This window comes from Notamacropus eugenii, chromosome 3 (assembly GCF_028372415.1).
Source record: "Notamacropus eugenii isolate mMacEug1 chromosome 3, mMacEug1.pri_v2, whole genome shotgun sequence".
In the NCBI taxonomy this organism is placed as follows: Eukaryota; Metazoa; Chordata; class Mammalia; order Diprotodontia; family Macropodidae; genus Notamacropus; species Notamacropus eugenii.
In genome coordinates, this window is record NC_092874.1 from 340,804,288 (window position 1) to 340,825,566 (window position 21,279).

The following is a 21,279-nucleotide window of genomic DNA, read 5'->3' on the forward strand; positions in this document are numbered from 1 at the left end:
ACAAACAGTGCATTGCATTTATGTAATACTTTTTAATTTAAAAAGCAATTTCATAAATCATCAGCATTGTGAAATTCCCAATAGCCTATCAGGTAAGCAAGTTCTTATAACCTGATTTGCAGATAGGGAAACAGAGACCCAGAAAGGTGATATGCCTAAATTTTAAAGGGCTGAAAACAGGTGTAACTGTAGCCCAGGATTCTTGATTCTTGGTCCAGTACCCTTTCTGCCACATCATGTTGCCTCTCACTCAGTGTTATGCACTTGTTCTGGGGATTACATGGTTTTAGGAGGGGTAGTCCTCATACTGGGATTAATTTTCTGGACACATTTTAGATTAAAAGCCCTGAGGATGTGAGCATGACTAGGATATGAGCATGAGATTGCAACTCAGAATGGATTTACCTGCAAAGTTCAAACAGAAAACTGGCACACAACAACTAAGGAGAAAATTTCAATATCAGTTTCATGTCAACATTATTTTTCAAATGGATATTAGAGGAGCTTTACAGACACAGTCTAAAAGAATTATTAACTCACAGACATTCAAATTATTCCTTTCTATTCCTTGCCATTGTCAGAAGAATGATAGAGTCAAGATTAGTAGTATAAGAAACCCACATTCTTGTTGATGTGATGATGATGGGACTCTGAGTTAGATATTTGATCTTTTTTTCTATGATATTTATTGTTATTTTAGAGGTTTTGATTTCCATGGCTAGTAGTTCAGAAGCAGTTTATTTTTCCCAGGGATTGTACTTACAAACTATGTAGTTGCCACCAGGTAAATAGTGGTGTTCAGATGTGGGTCAACCAACTAGATTTTCTCCAAATATGAACAATTCAGTTGTATATTTTTCCAGTCTTTTTTTTGACATTTTACACTTTTTTAAACAATCTCATTGATAAGGGATTTGTGAGTTTCTATTTATCTTCAAAATATCTCAATCATTTAACCCAGTGGTATTAAATTCAAATAGAAAGAGAGGGCAACCAACACCTACATAAAGATATCCCTGGGCCACATTGATTTAGAAAATTACATTAAGCTTCTTTATACTCTATTGTATTTTTATTTGTTTTGTTAAATTATAAAATCTAAATTTATTAAATTATATTTTAACCTGCTTTTCAGGTCTGGTGATTGACACCCGTGATCTAACCCAATGTTTCTCTGATACAGAACTAAATATCAAAATCCAAAGAGATGATTTCATAAGTTTTCTTGATTCCCTGGTCTCTTTCAGACTGGAAATGTTAGTTTAAACACTATATTTTTAGATTCCTGCCCTGGTTCAAGGTTTTGTTAATATATGCAGGATCAAACAAGTAGAAGAGATGAAAGTAATTAAGCAAATAAAAGAAAGGGGTAGGAACCTCACAAATCACAAAATGTATTCCATTATAGTTGAGGACTAAAGTTCAATTCCTATTTTATACAAATGGGAATTTGTTCATATCAGGAAAAGTGAAACCTGTCACTCAGTCCTCATCATCATCTTTTTTTTCTTCAAATGATTTTCAGAAACCTATTTGGAAGATCAATATAAAATATGCAGGAGAAGAGACAGCAAATGATTGCAAGGAAGATGCAGCATATTTGAAACATACGTTCACACCACTCTTTAACCTTATTGATTTTTTAAATTATTTTTGGTTTTGGAGGATGTGCTCTGGCAAATAGCAGTTGCCTCTGGACATGTATTATGGAAGGTAATAGTAAGAGACAGTGCCTGCCAGGAAAGCTTATCATTTTACAGAAAGAAGACAAACATGCCACATATTCCAGCCTTATTTATATGCATACACACACAACCTAATTATGTGAAAAGGATTTAAAATTCTAAGTGAGATGCATGACTATTGATTTGCACACAAGAGACTTTTCTTTAATGTCATTGTTTAAAGTCACCACTAGGCACCACAGCAATCCCAGTACACTTATGCCTTGCAATGATCCCCATAAGTGTCCTAGTCTCTGACTAATGTGACTTTAATGGAATGTCCATTTTCAAATCTGAACAAACCCAACAAATTTCTTATATTCTTCAATTACGACCATAAACTGGGCCATTAATATTTTCCTTGCTGATTACAAATGATAATATCACATAATCTCAGAGATTGAGAAGCACCTAAGAGACTGAATAGTTCAATCCACACCACAATAACAATCACTTTGACATCGTACTTGACAAGAGATCATTCAGCCTTTGTTTGAAAATACATGAGGAGAAACCTACTTCCTGAAGATTATCGTTTCATTTTGGATAAATTTGAATTGTTAGAAAGCATTTTTGTTTGGGTTTCTTGGTTTTTGTTCTTATTTTTATTCTTTATTATTGTAGTTGCTTTAGTCTGTTTTTTTACATTAAGCCTAATGAACCTCTTTGAAATATTCACCCTTTGATATAAGTTATGCCATCTGGGGACAAACAGATCAAGTCTAAACCATATTCCATGGGACAATCTTTCAAATACTGAAAGAAAGTTGTCTTGTCCCTACTACCTCTTCTTTTCTTCAGTTTAAACATCCCCACTTTCTCCAAATAATCCTCCCATAATATGCTTTTTGAGGTCCTTTATTGTCTCTTTTGTCCTTCATCATCATCCAGTCTTCTACTGGACACTTCTATCTTCTCAATTGTCCTTCCTAAAATGTAGTGCACAGAATTTAATATGATCCTCAAAACATACTCTGACAAGGGAAGAGTAGAGCAGGAATGTCACCTCTCACCCTCAACACTCTACGTCTCAAATACAGCCTAATATATTACTTTTCTTGGCAACTATTTAACATTATTTATTCATTTTGAGACTATGGTTTACTAATAACCTCAAGATTTTTTCAATAAACTGCTGCCTAGTGACAGTTCCTCCATTTAGCATTTGTGAAGTTCATTTTCTTGCACCAGTCACAAACCCTACCTCTATCCACATTTTTGCTGCACTCCCTTCTAGAGACTGTCCCTATTCTCCAGATTTAAGGACTTTGTCATATCTGGCTTCTGGTCCACAAACATCAGGATATCAGAAAGGGGACTTTTTTTACTAATTTTATAATTTAGTTACAGAGAGTATACATCCTTAAGTACTGCATTATTTGTAATATTTTGCATTTTGAGTATAGTTTAGGATAACCCTTTTTCTCATCCTTGCAATCTCCACATACAAATTTCACTAAGATTGGATTATTTTATAGAATAAGACCATATTCTTTTCCACAAACCATTTTTAAAATAGACAGTTTTTTTTATTGGTTTGCTACTCTCTCTCCTTTACTTTATGCCAGTTGTAGCATTTCACACTCTCTACTTTGTCCCATGACAATATTCCTTGATAGCCATAGGCTGTATTTTACAAAGTTGTAGGCACTGCCAGAGATTCACCTTCATGAGTGATAGGTAAAAATGCCATGTGGGCTTTACTAATACTTTGGGAACAATAATAATTGCTGGAATGTTGTTTTCTATTCTAATAATAGAAATTCTGTAACATCCAATATATTGAATTGATCATAAACCCCTTGTATTATCTTGCAAAAATGATAATAACGAGCTTTCATACTTTCTACAATATTATTTGCCCTCCAGACCTGAACATCATAACTTCAGTGCTTCATACTAACATGTTATTCTTGACCATTTTTCTGTTCTGCCAATAAATAGTAAACTCATCTCTTTGGATAAAAGATTGTCTGGATTTTGTCATTCAGAGTGGCCATCATTCTATGAATCTAAAACAATGTCATCACTATAATTTACTGCTAAAGCCCAAAAAGAAGCTAGTAACAGATAGAGTCAACCTTATCAATGAATCTAAACTTGCCATGGGAATCTTCCTGACAATAGTGTTTGAATATTTTCTTAACTTTGTATTACATGATCTTAATTACCTTGTTGCTGATAATGTCACAAATCTAGGCATGGTTCTGATTTAACCTAATAGTACTACTAATAATATATAATAAGAATAAAATAATAAGAAAAGCAACAACTCATATTTATGTAGCACTTTAAGCTTTCAATCCTCACAACAACCTGAAGTAGGAGTCATTTTTATCCTCTTTTCCAAATGCAGAAACAGTGGCTGAGAGGGGTTAAATCATAAGCTCAAAAATCACAGAAGTAGTAAAGGTGTGAGACAGTATTCAAACACAGATCTTGCTGACTTCAAATCCAACACTCTAACTACAGTACCACCTGGCTATACTGTTGGTGACGGTGGTAGTGGTGGTGGTGGGTTTTGGAAAAAGGCCAAAGACATCATGATGAATGATGTCTTGATTCATGTGTGAGTTGAATTTAAATGAAGGAGAGTTGGCTGTACTACATATAGTAGGAAGATGAAAGATAAATTCCTACTACCTTTACCCCTCCATTTTACCAAGTTGTTGGTACCAAGTTATTGTTTTTTTGTTTTTTGTTATTTTGTTTTGGGGGAAAGAGTTACTTTATTTTTTTCCTCATCTGAGATGGTATTACTGTTAACACTTTGTATGGATACTGGTTGGTTAGTAATGAGGAAGGCAATTCTTAAAACTTAACAGTACTTAAAATTGTGTGAATTTTCTGTCTTAAATAGTTTAATAGTAAATATCTTCATCTGTGCTCATTTCAGTATCATCAACAAGTTTATCCAGACATTGTCATCTGCTTTAAAGTAAGAACTATTCAAGTTATAGTATTAATAAGAATTTAGCACTCTTTCAGAGTTAAATGTAACCTACTTGGTGATTTTTGAAAGATTGTGGAGAATGGGAGACATAGTTCAGGCCTGAAGGTGAAATAATGTCATTCAATTTTCAAAAAAGGGAAGAGAACTGAATTTTAAACTAGAGACTACTGCACTTTTATTCTGAGAAAAATTCTAGGTGGTGTAATTAGACGTTAGTAAACTTGAAGCAACAGAAGTAGCAATCACCGAAAGTCAACGTGGATTCATCAAAAACAGGTCATGATAGATCAAGAGCATTTTTGACAGATTAAGTAAATTATTAGATCAAGATACCAGAGCTATAATTTAAGTTTATGGACATTTTATTTTCATTTTTAGAGTTGCGGATTTTAATATTTTTTTCTCCAAGTCTAACAGTACATGGAAAGGTACAGTCCTACAGCTGTTCTGTTCCCCTCTAGAAAGAAGGGAGAAAAATGTATTTTCACATGTCTTTTATGAGGCAAAATTTGGCCTTTATTTACAGTGTTGAAGTAAGTGAGTGTATGTGTGTGTGTTTCATTTACATTGTTGTAGTTGTTACATGTTATTTTGCAAGTTCTTTTTACTGCAATCTGCATCAGTTCAGAGATATCTTCCCCTGCTTATATGAATTTATTATATTCATCATTTGTTACATTTCATTTACATTTGCATACAACAGTCTTTTTCTATATTCCCCAAAATGGGTATCCACTTTGTTTCCACATCTTGGCTACTGCACAAAAGGGCTAGCATGAATACTTTGACATGTTTAGGACTTTTATGTCAGTCTTTGACCTCTTTCACATATATGCTAAATCATGAAACATGTGAGTCAAAGTCTATTTTGCCTAGATTTTAGGAAACCATTTGGTAAAATCTCTCATGTTTCTACTGTGGAAAAGATAGAAGAATATGGCTAAATAATAGTAACAGTTAGGTGAATTTGGATCTGGTTGAATAACTGTGCCCAAAGATTACTTTAAACCATTAATGATGGTTTAATGTCAACTTGGAAGAGAAGTATCAGTGAAATAACCATGCTTTTCCCTGTTTAAAATTGTAATCAATGACTTGGATAAAGATATAGCTTGAGTTCATATCCAATATATAGATGACCACAAAGTTGAGAGGGATAGCTAACATTGGAGTACATAGTGAGATTCAAAAAACAGAAGAAAATGATAAAAATTTGTTCCAAATCTATTAAGATTAATTTAAGTGGGACAAAGATAGTTTTATATTTGGATTATATTGAGAGGCATTTTAACCAATAATTATATTACTCATTAAACTCATCCCATGGTATGCATATAAAATGCAGTGGATAGAGTGAGTGCCTGAAGTCAGGAAGACCTGAGTACAAATCAAGAGTCATACACTTACTAGCTGTGTGACCTTGGACAAGTCACCTATTTCCCAAAGTTCATCTATAAAATGGGGTAAAATAATAACAGCAACTTACCTCCAAGAGTAGTTGTGAGGTCAAATGAGATAATTATTGTAAAACACTCTGCAAAGTACCTGGCACATCTTAAATGCTATATAAATGTTAGCTATTTATTATTTACAACTGAATTTTTTCACATTATATGATATTCTTTCCTTTTGTGAATGAAAGATGAACATTACTTGTTTCTAGACAGTGTACAGAGTAATTTCATCCTAATCCATGAAACTTCTCCCCTATTAACATCTTATCAAAAAGAGTGTTATGATAGATTGTGTTTCTGGTGTACCCTGTCCCTTCCTCACCCCCCCCCCCCAAAAAAAGTTGTTAGTAGAACTAAATGCTGAACCAATCTCTTTTATAATACTAGAAATTCACTATAATCAGTAACCACCAATGTGATCTTGCAAAACAGAAACCTGAAAATGAGATGAGGAATATTCTAATACTCCTGCATATATTCCCCAGTTTCTTGCTTAATATTTTTCCTCAGTCATTTTACTGATAAACTACTTACAATTCTTTTTACTTGCTAAAACTGCCTGCCCAAAAATAGCAGTCTTCTATACAGAACGCAGATAAGGAAACTGTAGGACAATAAAGATGTGTGTGTGCATGCACATATAAATATACATACATGCACATGTACAATATTAATATTACATATATATCATATAAGTGTGATGATATAAATGACATGTGTGTACATATATAATATATATGTGCAACATATGCTGCATTAAGCATAAAACTATAAGATGCTTATGATGTCACACTAGGAAAATATTCCTCATACGGAATTATAAAATAGAGATATTAGTATTGGATAGCCTAGATAGATGGAAAGATGGATAGATAGATAGATAGATAGATAGATAGATAGATAGATAGATAGATAGACAGACAGACAGATAGACAGACAGACGTACATACAGATAGATAGATAGATACATACGTAGATACATGGATAGATACATAGATACATGGATTGATACACAGGTAGATACATAGATAGAATCACATATACATGATACTTTTGTTTGCTTGCTAAGTATTTAATAATCTCTTTATTTCTTCTACTATCTTTTATAATTATGACCTACATGAGATACCCCCCCTAACTTAGGCCTCCTACTCCAAAAATTTATTGCACATAGATAATGTGCAGTTGTAAAGCTGTAGTATGGGGGATCCATAGCCCTAAGTATGTAGAGTAAATAATGCAACCCTGCCAGATCTCATCCCAGGGTTCTTGTGTATTATAAAGGCTAAATACTCTCAGACAGGCAATGTTGAGACTGATAATCACAACTGTAGCCAAAATCTGTCCTCAGAAGCCCAAGATATAGAGATAAAACATGAAATGCTGATTTCATGTCAGAGGTAAGACTTTTTCCTGTACAGATGCAGATACTATTGTATTACCTCATGAAATTTACTCATATCTTGGAACTTAGGTCAGCACAATGATAATTGGCCTCTGACTCCATTGGCAGGAAGAAATATGCCCCTCCTCTGAAAATACTTGAGGATATCCTACACCAGCTTTGTTCTCTATGCTCTCTGTTTAACTGAGATCTGAGTAGCTATAGTATTACCTTGAGTAAATATTCTGCAGTATGTAGGAGTGATACATTGATGCTGTTCTCACTTAATGGTGTGGCTATAGCCTTACACAATAACCATCAATTAAAAAAGCATTTGCGGCAGAGCCGAGATGGCGGAGTAGAAAGACGCACATACACATAGCTCCAAACCCACAACCCATAGAACATCTACAAAGAAGTAACTCACGGCGAGTTTTACACCCAGAGGCCACGGAGCATTGGGGCTAGGGAGATTTCTGTTCCAGAGAGACCTGCAAACCTCTCGCAGAGGGTCCTTCGCTCCGCGGACTGGGCGCCGGGACTGGGAGCTGAGTGCAGCCCTGCCGCAGCCGTGGCACCAAGAGGAAGAGATCTGAGCAGGCTTCGGGGACGGGATCTCCAGAGGCCACGCGGGTCCCTCCACCTGCAAACCTCTCCCAAAAGGTCTATCGCGCTGCAGACGTGGAGCCCAGCCCAGACCTGCCGTGGCCACAGCACCGAGAGGAACAGATCTGAGCAGGCTTCAGGGACGGGATCTCCAGCGGCCGCACAAGTGCCTCCACCCACAGGCGACGGGGGTCGGCGACAGAGTCTCTTTGGTGGGTCGAGGGGGCAGTGGGGTGCCCCCATGGCTCGGGCCCCCTCGGGAGGCAGAAGCTGAGGGACGGCGGCAGACCCAAGCAGGCAGGAGCCTGGATCTATTGTTGAAGGTCTCTGCATAAACTCCCTGAGGGAACTGAGCCTGAGAGGCAACCCTGCCCCAACCTGAGCACCTGAACTTAATCTCACACTGAATAGCAGCCCTGCCCCCGCCCAAAGCCCTGAGGCTGGAAGCAGCATTTGAATCTCAGACCCCAAACGCTGGCTGGGAGGATCAGGAGGTGAGGTGGGTGTGAGGAGAATATTCAGAGGTCAAGTCACTGGCTGGGAAAATGCCCAGAAAAGGGAAAAGAAATAAAACTATAGAAGGTTACTTTCTTGGGGAACAAGCATTTCCTCCCTTCCTTTCTGATGAGGAAGAACAATGCTTACCATCAGGCAAAGACACAGAAATCAAAGCTTCTGTGTCCCAGCCCACCCAATGGGCTCAGGCCATGGAAGAGCTCAAAAAGAATTTTGAAAATCAAGTTAGAGAGGTAGAGGAAAAGCTGGGAAGAGAAATGAGAGACATGAAGTCAAAGCATGAACAGCAGATCAGCTCCCTGCTAAAGGAGACCCCAAAAAATGCTGAAGAAAATAACACCTTGAAAACTAGCCTAACTCAATTGGCAAAAGAGGTTCAAAAAGCCAATGAGGAGAAGAATGCTTTCAAAAGCAGAATTAGCCAAATGGAAAAGGAGATTCAAAAGCTCACTGAAGAAAATAGTTCTTTCAAAATTAGAATGGCACAGATGGAGGCTAAGGACTTTATGAGAAACCAAGAAATCACAGAACAAAACCAGAAGAATGGAAAAATGGAAGATCATGTGAAATATCTCATTGGAAAAACAACTGACCTGGAAAATAGATCCAGGAGAGACAATTTAAAAATTATGGGACTACCTGAAAGCCATGATCAAAAGAAGAGCCTAGACATCATCTTTCATGAAATTATCAAGGAAAACTGCCCTGAGATTCTAGAACCAGAGGGCAAAATAAATATTCAAGGAATCCACAGAATACCGCCTGAAAGAGATCCAAAAAGAGAAACTACTAGGAACATTGTGGCCAAATTCCAGAGTTCCCAGGTCAAGGAGAAAATATTGCAAGCAGCAATCAGGATAACACAAGATCTAGCAGCCTCTACATTAAGGGATCGAAGGGCATGGAATAGGATATTCTAGAAGTCCAAGGAACTAGGACTAAAACCAAGAATCACCTACCCAGCAAAACTGAGTATAATACTTCAGGGGGAAAATTGGTCTTTCAATGAAATAGAGGATTTTCAAGCATTCTTGATGAAAAGACCGGAGCTGAAAAGAAAATTTGACTTTCAAACACAAGAATGAAGAGAACCATGAAAAGGTGAACAGCAAAGAGAAGTCATAAGGGACTTACTAAAGTTGAACTGTTTGCATTCCTACATGGAAAGACAATATTTGTAACTCTTGAAACATTTCAGTATCTGGGTACTGGGTGGGAGCACACACACACACACACACACATGCACACACGTACACATACATGGAGACAATGCACAGAGTGAATTGAAGAGGATGGGATCATATCTTTAAAAAAAATGAAATCAAGCAGTGAGAGAGAAATATATTGGGAGGAGAAAGGGAGAAATGGAATGGGGCAAATTATCTCTCATAAAAGAGGCAAGCAAAAGACTCATTAGTGGAGGGATAAAGAGGGGAGGTGAGAGAAAAACATGAAGTCTACTCTCATCACATTCCACTAAAGGAATGAATAAAATGCACACTCATTTTGGTATGAAAACCTATCTTACAATACAGGAAAGTGGGGGATAAGGGGATAAGCAGGGTGGGGGGGATGATAGAAGGGAGGGCATGGGGAGGAGAGTGCAATTCGAGGTCGACACTCATGTGGAGGGATAGGATCAAAAGAGAATAGAAGTAATGGGGGACAGGATAGGATGGAGGGAAATATAGTTAGTCCTATACAACACAACTATTATGGAAGTCATTTGCAAAACTACACAGATTTGGCCTATATTGAATTGCTTGCCTTCCAAAGGGAAGGGGTGGAGAGGGAGGGAGGTAAAGAAGTTGGAACTCAAAGTGTTAGGATCAACTGTCGAGTAATGTTCTTGCCACTAGGAAATAAGAAATAGAGGTAAAGGGGTATAGAAAGCTATCTGACCCTACAGGACAAAAGAGAAGACGGAGACAAGGGCAGAGAGGGATGATAGAAGAGAGAGCAGATTGGTCATAGGGGCAATTAGAATGTTTGGTGTTTGGGGGGAGGAGGGGATAAAAGGGGAGAAAATCTGTAACCCAAAATTTTGTGAAAATGCATGTTCAAAGTTAAATAAATAAATTTTAAAAAAAAAATTAAAAAAAAGAAATAGATAAATATATTTTGCTATGTACAGCTAAGAAAAATAGACAGCTAGACATAAATAATTTTGTCATGGATTCCTAAGGATACATAGATGTCATGTTAAAAAAAATTGCTCTTCACACCTAATTAAAACCATAATTAAAGGCATAAAATAGCCTAGAGAATTAACTTACCTCTATGTAAGTTGCAGGTTGAGATCAAAAACTATTTTCTTAGTGACAAAGACAGATGAGGAATGCACTTTTGAAACATGCTGAAGCAATTAAATTTTTTTTTTATCACAAAAAAAAAAAGCACTTGCTACTAAATATTGGGGAAATGGTCAAGAAAGAGAGATTACCACTGTATTCTCTGAAAAACAACCTTTTGGACTCAGGACAGATTCTTAAAAATATGATTTCCTAGTTTTTATTTGTTTTATATTTATTCTATTTGTGTTTCTATATGTAAATATTATCTCTGATAGAATGTGAGTTTCTTGAAAGCAGAAATTGTTAATTTTTTGTTTGTCTCCCTCATGCCTCACATAATTTTTGCCACATAGAAAGTGGTCAATGTTTTTTTTTTTTAACTAATTTGGGGAAAGTAAACGTTCCTAGAATTTTTATACAGCAATAACAAAACCCAACAAGAAATGGAGAAATCATATTTCAAGAATAACTGCAAAATGTATAAAATATCTTTGAGTCAATCACTTAAGACAAACTCACAATTCACATAAATAAAACTGTACTTGATTAGAAGAATATTCATTGTTCATGGCTGATGCATGTAAACAAAATTTTAAATGCTGATACTACTTAAATTCATTATTATGTTCTGTGCTGTTACAAAAAAAACTACCACAAGGCTATGTTATAAAATTAAATAAAATAATAATGAATATATCTGAAAAGATAATACATCTAGTTTAAGAATCTCAAGCAAAATAATGAAGATATAGGAATGAAAGAAGACCAGCACTTCCATCTCAAATTATATTATGAAACAAAAATCATCAAAACTATGCTTTACTTCTTAAAATTAGTAAGAATCAGAAACAATAAAATTCAATAATTTGTCATTTCTATGAACCCAAAAATATCAGCCATGTTGGGAAAAATACCTATTTCACAAGAACCTTGGTAAAACTGGGTATCTGTTTAGTAAATAATAGTTTTAGATTAATACCTTATTATTATATTCCATAATGCATTCAGAATGGACACAGGACTTAAACATAAATGATTACACATAAAAAAATTATTTTAAAGAAAATGGATGGAAAAATCTTTCAGAACAGTAGCTAGGTGGATAATTTTTAACCAAGGAGAAAGAGGAGGGGGGCAGAAAGAGAGAGACAGAGAGACAGAGACAGAGAGAGACAGAGAGACAGAGACAGAGAGAGACAGAGAGAGAGAGAGAGAGAGAGAGAGAGAGAGAGAGAAAGAGAGAGAGGGAGAGAGGCAGAGAGACAGAGAGAGAGAGGAGAGAGGGAGAGAGAGAGAGAGAGAGAGAAAACAAAATATAAAATAGGTAATTTTTATTACATGAAATCAAAAAGACTTTTCCTGAACAAATTCAGTGGTACTAAGACCTACAAGAGTCTTCATTCTGCTCATTGTCTTCTGTTTACTCAACTCTCCAGCCTCAGTTTCTTAGTAGAAGAGGGGATAGAGTTGTCCTCATGTCAAACCCTAAATTTTTTGAATCCCTGTGGGCTGGCATATTTTACTTTTACAGCAACCCTGGGGGATATTGTTATCTCAATTTTACAAATGAGGAATTAGAATCAGATAGAAATTAAGTTAGCTTGCCCAACATCACACCGCTAGTAAGTGTCTGAAGCCATATTTTATCTCAGTTCTTCCTGACTCCATGTACCATTCTCTATCCAAGGTAACACTTGTATCTAATGTAACTGCCACTGACAGGTAGAGAGAAAGACTCTCAGTGCATTCTGTGAACTCTTTCTGTGTAAAATTTATAGCAAAAAAAAATCTATGTAAAATTTATAGGAAAACATAGGAAAAGTCACTCACGTTATAGAGTCAGAGATGAGTTACAATCTACACTACTAGAGTGAGTACTTAAATCAGTGAGAGATCAGATTCATCAAAATATAAAATATGGAACAATAGTCCATCTTCATGTCCTAGAAGCATTCATTACAGTTTTCATTTTTACAGAACTTTGCAGCTTACAAGGCGCTTTCCTCATGACAACCCTTTGGGGTTAGGTAATACAATTACCCATATTTTGCAGATATTATCATTTAATTCTTATCAAATTTAAGTGACTTTAACAAGGTTTTGTGGCTGCTTAGTGATGGAACCAGAATAGACACTAAGGTTTCAAAGATTTCAAAGAAAGTGCAAGTTGCAAGGCATCATCTAACCAACTCATTTTCCAGATAAGAAAATTGAAGTACCTACTATTAAGTACTCAGACAACTCAGGGATTTAGTAGCAAATCTGAGACTTAGACTCAGGTCTTCTGACTCCAAGCTAAGTGTTCTACCTACTGTATGACACTAACTCTGAACACTAACAAGGCAATAGTAGACCCCTGAGTATGTAGTAACACTAGCATGACAAGATCTATTCACTAATCCTCCACTCATGACACCTTTTAAGATTTTTTTAAAATTAAATATTAACATTATCCATTGAGTGACTTCAAAAAATTTCATTTGCCACAAAAAAATGCTGATTTACCGTAGACAGCCCTATTTGCCCAACTGAGTGTAGAAGTCTCCCCAGTCTCCCACTCAAATTTCAATTGCTCTTCCCTGGACTACATAATAGCCTGAAGACCAATAGCTAAGGCTAACATTGGATGAAGAACCACACAAAAGATATGATTTAATTACGCACAAAACAGACCAATCACAAGGAGTTGGGAATCAAGGTGAGAGGGCAAAAATTCAACCCACTAAATCCATCTCTTTAAACATTGTACCCTGTCCTTTGATATATTTTATTGTGGAATATATTTGATATATTTTTATTAGACTATAGAGGTAATTCATCTTTTGGGATATGGTATGGAGAACTTTCCATCTGATACATCTGGAAAAACAGCAAAAGATAATCTCCATTTGGAGGTTTCAGCTAATTTGACTGAATTTACAAGACCAAATCATCTGCAAGTTTGCCTAAGCAATGAAATTCTGTAATTGACAAATACCCTAAATGCTCCTCCCCCAGTTCTTGGACCACACCTTCATTAGATAGGCTAAGGATTCATTGGTTTTCTCTCTAAATTCCTCTTGCATCCACGACAGGATTCTTAATATTAAAGGCCTACCCTTCCTCTAACACTCTCAATACTGGAAAACTTTCATGAAGTGACATTTTGGTGGAAGAGAGGTAATAATAGGGTAAGTCGGAAGCTACATTAATTTATAGTCATGATTCTACCCTTTTATTTTCTTTTTAATAATCCTAATTTCTGTAAGGCTCAAATCATTCTACAGAGAGCCTGTGAATCAGAGAACAAATGCTTTCCACCTGGTCCCTAATAGTGTCTACCTGCATTAACATTAATCTCTTCACCTCAGTAATCAACAAATGTGTTAAGCAGAACTCTGGCTTCTCAACACACTTTTAAAAGATCAAAAATTCATTTACAATAGGAAGACAATTTATTCTTACTTCCCTTGTGCTGGCAATGCAACTTAAAGATAAACATTAACAAAAGCCAGGCAGTGTTTTTGTTATTTTCAAATATGCATGACACTAATATCATAAGATGAGTAGGAATCTTCTCTTTATTCCCATAATACATTTTCTCATATGTTAAACAAGTCTTTTGGCACTGGGGGGAAAAATAAATTTCTTTCCAGAAATTCTCTCCAGCTTTGTCCCAGAACTCCCTCTTCTACAACACTCTTCTTGCACATAAAAAATGAATTTGACCAGGAAATGATTGAAAAAACAAAAATACTGTCTATTCCTAGTCCCAAAATATTGTAGGTTAGGTTTAAAATAATAGGTAACAATATACAATAGTTAGCATTTATAGGGTACTTCGAGTTTTTCAAAGTACTTTACAAATATTATTTAATTTTGTTCTTGCACCAACCCCAAGAGGAAAGCATTACCATTATCACCATTTACAGATAAAGAAACTGAGGCAGAAGAAGTTTAAAAGATTTATCCTGGATCACATAGCTAGTAAGCGTCTGAATCAGAATTTGAACTCAGGTCTCCTTGATTCCAGATCTGGTGTTCTTCTCTACCCTATTACCCAACTGCCTCAATAAATAACCTAATCTAGCAGCTTCAAAGCATATTTTGCAATAAACAAGTGTGGACCTCAAAATCCAATTGAAAACGAGTTTACCAATTCAGAATTTCAAATGATCCACTTGTAAAATCACCCTCTACAGTCACCAAACACCTTCTTCACTCATAAAATTAGGAACTCATCAAAGCTATGTATAGACATTTGGAACTTGGGAGAAGTCTCAGTCTCACTTCCTTTCTGTTACCTCCTCCTACTCTTTCGTATTACAAGCTATCCAGTGTGTGGAACATCAGACTGAGAGAAGAGATGATCCAGGTCCAACAATGGAAGGTAATATGAAAATAAAACATATCAATAATTAAAAAAAAAAAGAAACATTCAAGAACACCATTCAACAAACCAAGCAGAGAACGAGTAGAGTAGAAGTGAGGACGATATTTAAGGGATAGGATAAAGATCCCATAATGTTCCCTTATTGGCAGGAAAATGAACTGGGTACCAGTAATGAGACTATTTTTTTTGTCTTTATTCCACATTACAGACTTTTATGCATATCTGCCAGAAACAAAATCTCAAGCTTTTTGTGGCAAATTAGAGCCCAGTACTAACCTTTATGGCCTCCTACCAAACAATATATAAATGGTTCCAAGGGACCAAACTACTCAGAGCTGGAATATTTATTCAATCTCCTTAACCAAGAAATGAGTTTGGAACTTTATGGCCTTACCTGATTTCCTTGCAATATTTCTATCATCCTCTAATTAATTTCAAACCAGGACAATTCTTCCCATAATATCTTGTCCCATAACATACGTCTAATCAAAACCTAGGAAAATGGAAAGAAATAAAATTATAATTTTCAATTCATGAGAATTTCTCATTTAAATCTTTCAACCTTCAATATAGAAAAAAATTACTATCTGTAATATAGTGCTATATAATTACCAAATAAGATTGTTTTCATAATCAAATAATGATAGCTTAATACCTTTCCCTTTCAATCTCCCTTCACTTTCTAGTGTCATAATAGGACTCTGTGGTTGATGCCTTTGAATTTTTCTGTTAAAAGAAATTAATTTTTTAAATCCCCTTGAGCTACTTTTTTTCAAGTCTAAAATAAATTTTGAACTCAGTGTTTTCAAGTTCAATACGAGCTGGGGGAGAAATCAGCTAAATTCACATTTGCACCCAGGGACATTAACTTGTAGAATTGGGTTGTGAGTAAAAAACTAACTCATTATTTTAGAGCATCATTAAAATTACTAATTTTGTTGTTGTTGTTTTATTTTGGAAGAGAGAAGATATTCCATATCTTTTTTCTTTTCCATATAAAGAAAGAAGCCTGAAATGCAGCATGACCCAAACAATAGCTCAGGGTGGAACACAACCACTCAGAGAATTAATAATTTATAAGATATCATTCTAGCTTTCCTTGGAATATAAATGAATGTATCCTTGTCTTGTTTAAAGCTATTTCTCTGTGGAGCTGAAGAGATGCTTAACACTTTAAATTCAATGCACCTTGCTTTCCTTGTTATGTAATTCCACAGGAATACAGTTAAGTGGGGACACTTAGCAAGTGAGTCACATTGTGAGTCACAGGTAAACCATTTTATCTTACATAAAAATCATAATAGTGCAGTGTATCCCTTCTACCTACTGCCACAACCAAGAACATGCATACATATCCCATTTCAAAGATAACCCAAGCTACAAAGAACATCTATTACACAAAAGATTTTATGCATCTACTTCACATTAGATCTATTTTGCATCATGAAATGCAACCTTCACCTTGATTGCAAGCATACATTGATTATAACCAGTAGTAGCACTCTAGTGAAATTTTCTCTATAGATGACATAAGTCTGAATTTTGTCTAGATATGTCTTACTTAGTCTAAAGAGGGAAATTTTCACTTTGTACAACCAGGTGGCCTTCTTTAAATAAATAGAAAACAGAGGTGTTTTCTAATGAAGAGTTAATCTACAAATATGATTTCTCCTTTGAAAGAGTAGTATTAATCTAGTTAAGACTATGAAGATATTATTAAGCATCTGTATGCAAATCAATATCAGACCTATATATCCAGTCCCAGTTTCTCTTCTGTGTTTCAATTCCACACCTACTGCCTATTGGATATTTCAAACTGTGTCCCATAGATATATCAAGTTCAACATATACAATGTAGAATTCATCAAATTTCTCCCCAAAATCACCTCTCTTCTAAACTTTCCTATTTCTATCTAAGGCATCATCATCCTTTCAGTCTCCCAGTTTCACAGTCTCCATAGAATCCTTGACTTCTAATTCCTTCTCACTCTGCATAGCCAAAGAGATGTCAAATCTTTTCATTTCTACCATTTCTGGCATCTGACCCCTTCTCACTATTCAGCCACAATCTTAGTTCAGGGCTTTATCACCTCTCCCTTGATCTATTTCAGTACTCTGCTTTTTGAACTCTGACTCAACTACTCTAATTCATCTACAATGTAACTGTCAAAATAATTTTTCCCTACACAACTTTCAGGGGTTCCTATAGTAACATTTAAAGTCCATATCTTGGCTCCAACTTCCTTTCAAGCCTGATTATGCATTACTCCCCCTCCCTTTTTTTCATTCTAACCAAATTTCTTTTCTGCAGATATTCAGACATAATATTCATCTTTTATCCTTGTACCTTAACGTTGGCCATCTCTCAGGTATGGCACACTGCTCTTTCATGTTTCTGCCTCTTAGAATCACTTATTAATGTCGAGATTTAACTTAAGCATGACTATTTACATGAATCTTTTCCTGATCCCCAGTTACTAACACCCTCCCTCCAAAGACTATCTCATTTTTTTTTATTTTATAGATTCTGTGTACTTACAGATTTCCATTAATAAAATATAAACTCCTTTAAGCCATGGGCTATTTCATTTTCTTTCTGCATTTCCAATGGACCTGGGATATAATAGATATTTAATATATGCTTACTGATTGATTGATTTAGGTCAATCATTACAAGCAACTCTTTCCCATTCTCCCTCATCTCTTCTGTAGATATGGCCAATTTTAGGGAATGCTATTATAGCTCCAGCTACACCTGGCTATCAAGATAGTGTTCTAAATATAAGTAGATACCAAAGATGTTTTAAAAGGGAAAAGAAGGTAATTCTTGAGTAATTATAGACTCATGGCATCTCACTAAAAATAAGCTATTGTTCTTTTTAATAAAACTATTTAATAAAACTATTCACAGTTTTAAAGACAAATACTTTTATAGATATATCAGTGAAAGGACATGGGAAGCAAACAAAGAATATTAACAAAGAAAAGAAGTTTTAGAACAATTTTAAATTAATTCATCAAATTAGGTGACCGATACACTTGCAATGGTTCAAAAGGCTGAATAGTAAAATACCTAAATATACTGATATGTATAGTCAGACAAAAGTCAATACGTATGGATTGAAATCTTAGTTTTGACTAGCTCTGTGAATTTAGGCAAATAACAATTAAACCTCAGTTTTCACATGTGAAAAATAGAGGTAATGATGTTTCACTGCCTATCTTGAAGGTCTGTAGAATAGAATGGGGTGGAGCAAAATAAAGTAGAAGGATAAGTGAAGTGCTTTGTAACCTTAGAGTGTAATAGAGATTGGAGCTAGTAAAGTTCTAATATGAAAATAAGAAGACAATCATAAAAATTTAAATATACTATCAGAAGGAAATATCTACTTGAAATCAGAATAATTTACTTACAGTTGGTCTTTCATAAACAATAATACATTATCCCATAAGTCCATTCAATAGATATATTTGCTCAGAGAGCATTTGTCTGACCCTGCAACCTGGATATATCCAAGAAAATGAGAAAATGTACACACAAAGCTCCCAATTTAGTATTATAGAGAGAATTATTTATGATTATTAAATCAGCTACATCTGAGTCTTTCTCAAGCATGTGAAGATTCCCTCCAACAGAATAGGCAGAGGAGTATAATTTGTTCTAATGGCCATGAAAGAGGCTGAAGCAGGCACTGTGGAGCACTTAGAATTTAGTCAGACATCAAAGATGCCCAGGTCATCCACTGCATCTTGGATCATTGCCAGTCATCTTGACTTTTACCCTGCTACTAGACCAGCTAGGAAGAGACAGTGAGGCTGATGATTTTCCACAACTCTGCCTCACTTAAATCCAATTAACAAGCAAATCAAGACATTACCTATTTTATCACTGGTCCTCTTCAAAAACAAAGGATGAACAATAACAACATTATGTCATTTGACCTTGAAAAGGATCAGCTTCTTACAAGATCATCTATCTCCTTGCACCACTTCTTTGAATTCAGAATACACTGTTCTTCAATCAATAAATGAGTGTTTATTGAATACTTACTATGTATCAGCACTATCCTAATCATAATAGATTCCATAGAAATAGAAGAAAACATGATCCCTGCCCTTAAGGAACTCATGATTTAATTGGGAAGACAAGACATGCTTCTGAAAGAGCAGACAATAATACTAGCAGATACTTAAGTGTAAAGAGGATAACAATTTTGGTAGATCTGGAGTATTGCCATATAAACATACAGGATTATCTCCCTAAACCCAACACTAGGTGCTAGCACATAATGGCAGTAAGCTGTTCCCTTTTGACCTTAGTATCATGCAAGTGGAAAAGGAGGCCATTCACAAAGTCCAACTTTTTTAGGGGCAAGATGCAGCAATAGTAAACTTTGGGCAATCTATACATTTAGGATTAGGATGACAAACTAGTAAATCCTAGGTTATTAAAGGTTAAGATACATTTAACTAGCTAGTTACTATTGTAGTTTCAAGACTATATAGCTGTATCACCTAGGCAATATTCATATCACAGAGGGCAACTATGAATATGCCAACATAGATTGGGAACCACAAAGGATAACAGACTGTCCATATGGAAGACAGATGAAAAATATTTCTTCAGATACCAGAAAGCCAAATCCCAACACCAGAAAGTCAATGCACATTAGCTCTGCTGGGAACAAAGGCATTTCTAAGTCTGGGGCCTTCCCGCAAACAAACACTCACAAGCATAGCTGTGCCTGCTTGCCTATGTCCTTTCCTGCTCTAACTGGCCTGACCAATGGCCCCTCAGTTCTGCTCTACCCTTCCTGTTCCATCCGTTCAGAAAGCTCCAAATGAACCCACTATCATAGCCTCATTCACAGTAGACTACATGAGGCAATGTGACCCATTGTCACTCTGAATCTGCCTTGGGGTTCCACAACTTACAATACCTATTTACAGGTATTTTTCTAGGTCACATTCTTGTAGGAACAAGCCACAAGTACACCTGAATAGGTATCAACACAAGTACTTGTAAATCTGCATCCTTTATATTGGGGTAAGGGTCCAATACAATCTATTTGCCAAATTTGGGCCAGTACTTTTGCTTTTGCTAATTCTCCAGTTACTACCTGAGGAACAGTTAGTTCCTTTTCCAACTGACATATAAAACATTTCTCTGCTACTTCTTTTAACAATGAATAAGAGATACTGACACCTCGGTCTTTTGCCTTCTAGTGTGTGGCCTGGACCCCTAAATGACTGACTGTTTGATGGGTCCAATTTGTGAGTACAAGATTATCAGTTGATGTCAGAGTAGGGATGATATGTCAAGTAGCAATCTTTGCTAATCAATCATCGTGTGCATTGTACTCACGTTCTAGCGTGGTGAGGGCCACATGAGCATCTACATGAAAAATTGACAAATTAGTAACCAGAGACATGTCCCATATATCTTCCCATAATTCTTTTTCCCACACTTGGTTGCCATGAATTTCCTAATTTTGATTTTTCCACTTGAGCATCCATGGAGCTAATCCATCAGGTACCACCCATGAATCAGTGAATATATGACACTTGCTCTGTTTTGATAGCTTGGTGTAGTTCCATAAGTTCAAGATGTCGACTACTTCCACCTATCCCAGTACTTTCCAAAAGTCAACCTGGTACATGGGTTATAAGCTACTGCTTTCCAATGTCTTTTGTGGCCCAATTATTTTGCTGTCCCATCAGTAAGAAATAAATATCTCTTTTGTTCTTCAGTCAGTCCATCGTATCCCTCATTCCATTTTACCAAGGACAGGATCATTACTTTGCTTCAGGGGGTGTATCCTTTCCCTCAATATCTATGCTTTCTATAGATTCATGTAAAGCAGAAACTCCACTTTTCCCCACTTTAGATCTATTTTGAATATACCATTTCCATTTAATTATGCTAGCCTCTTGAATATGTCCAATTCTGTGAGAAGCTGGGGTACTCATTATTGA

At 35.7% G+C, this 21,279-nt stretch overlaps 1 long non-coding RNA gene across 1 annotated transcript in view; it reads right to left on the minus strand.

Moving 5' to 3' along the window:
• Positions 1-13,689: 13,689 nt before the first annotated feature.
• The window catches only part of LOC140531619 (uncharacterized), a 108,854-nt gene continuing 101,264 nt past the window's right edge, over positions 13,690-21,279 (minus strand). The window contains exon 5 of the long non-coding RNA XR_011976387.1: positions 13,690-15,796. This is a non-coding gene — a long non-coding RNA (uncharacterized lncRNA). The remainder of the gene's footprint in view (positions 15,797-21,279) is intronic.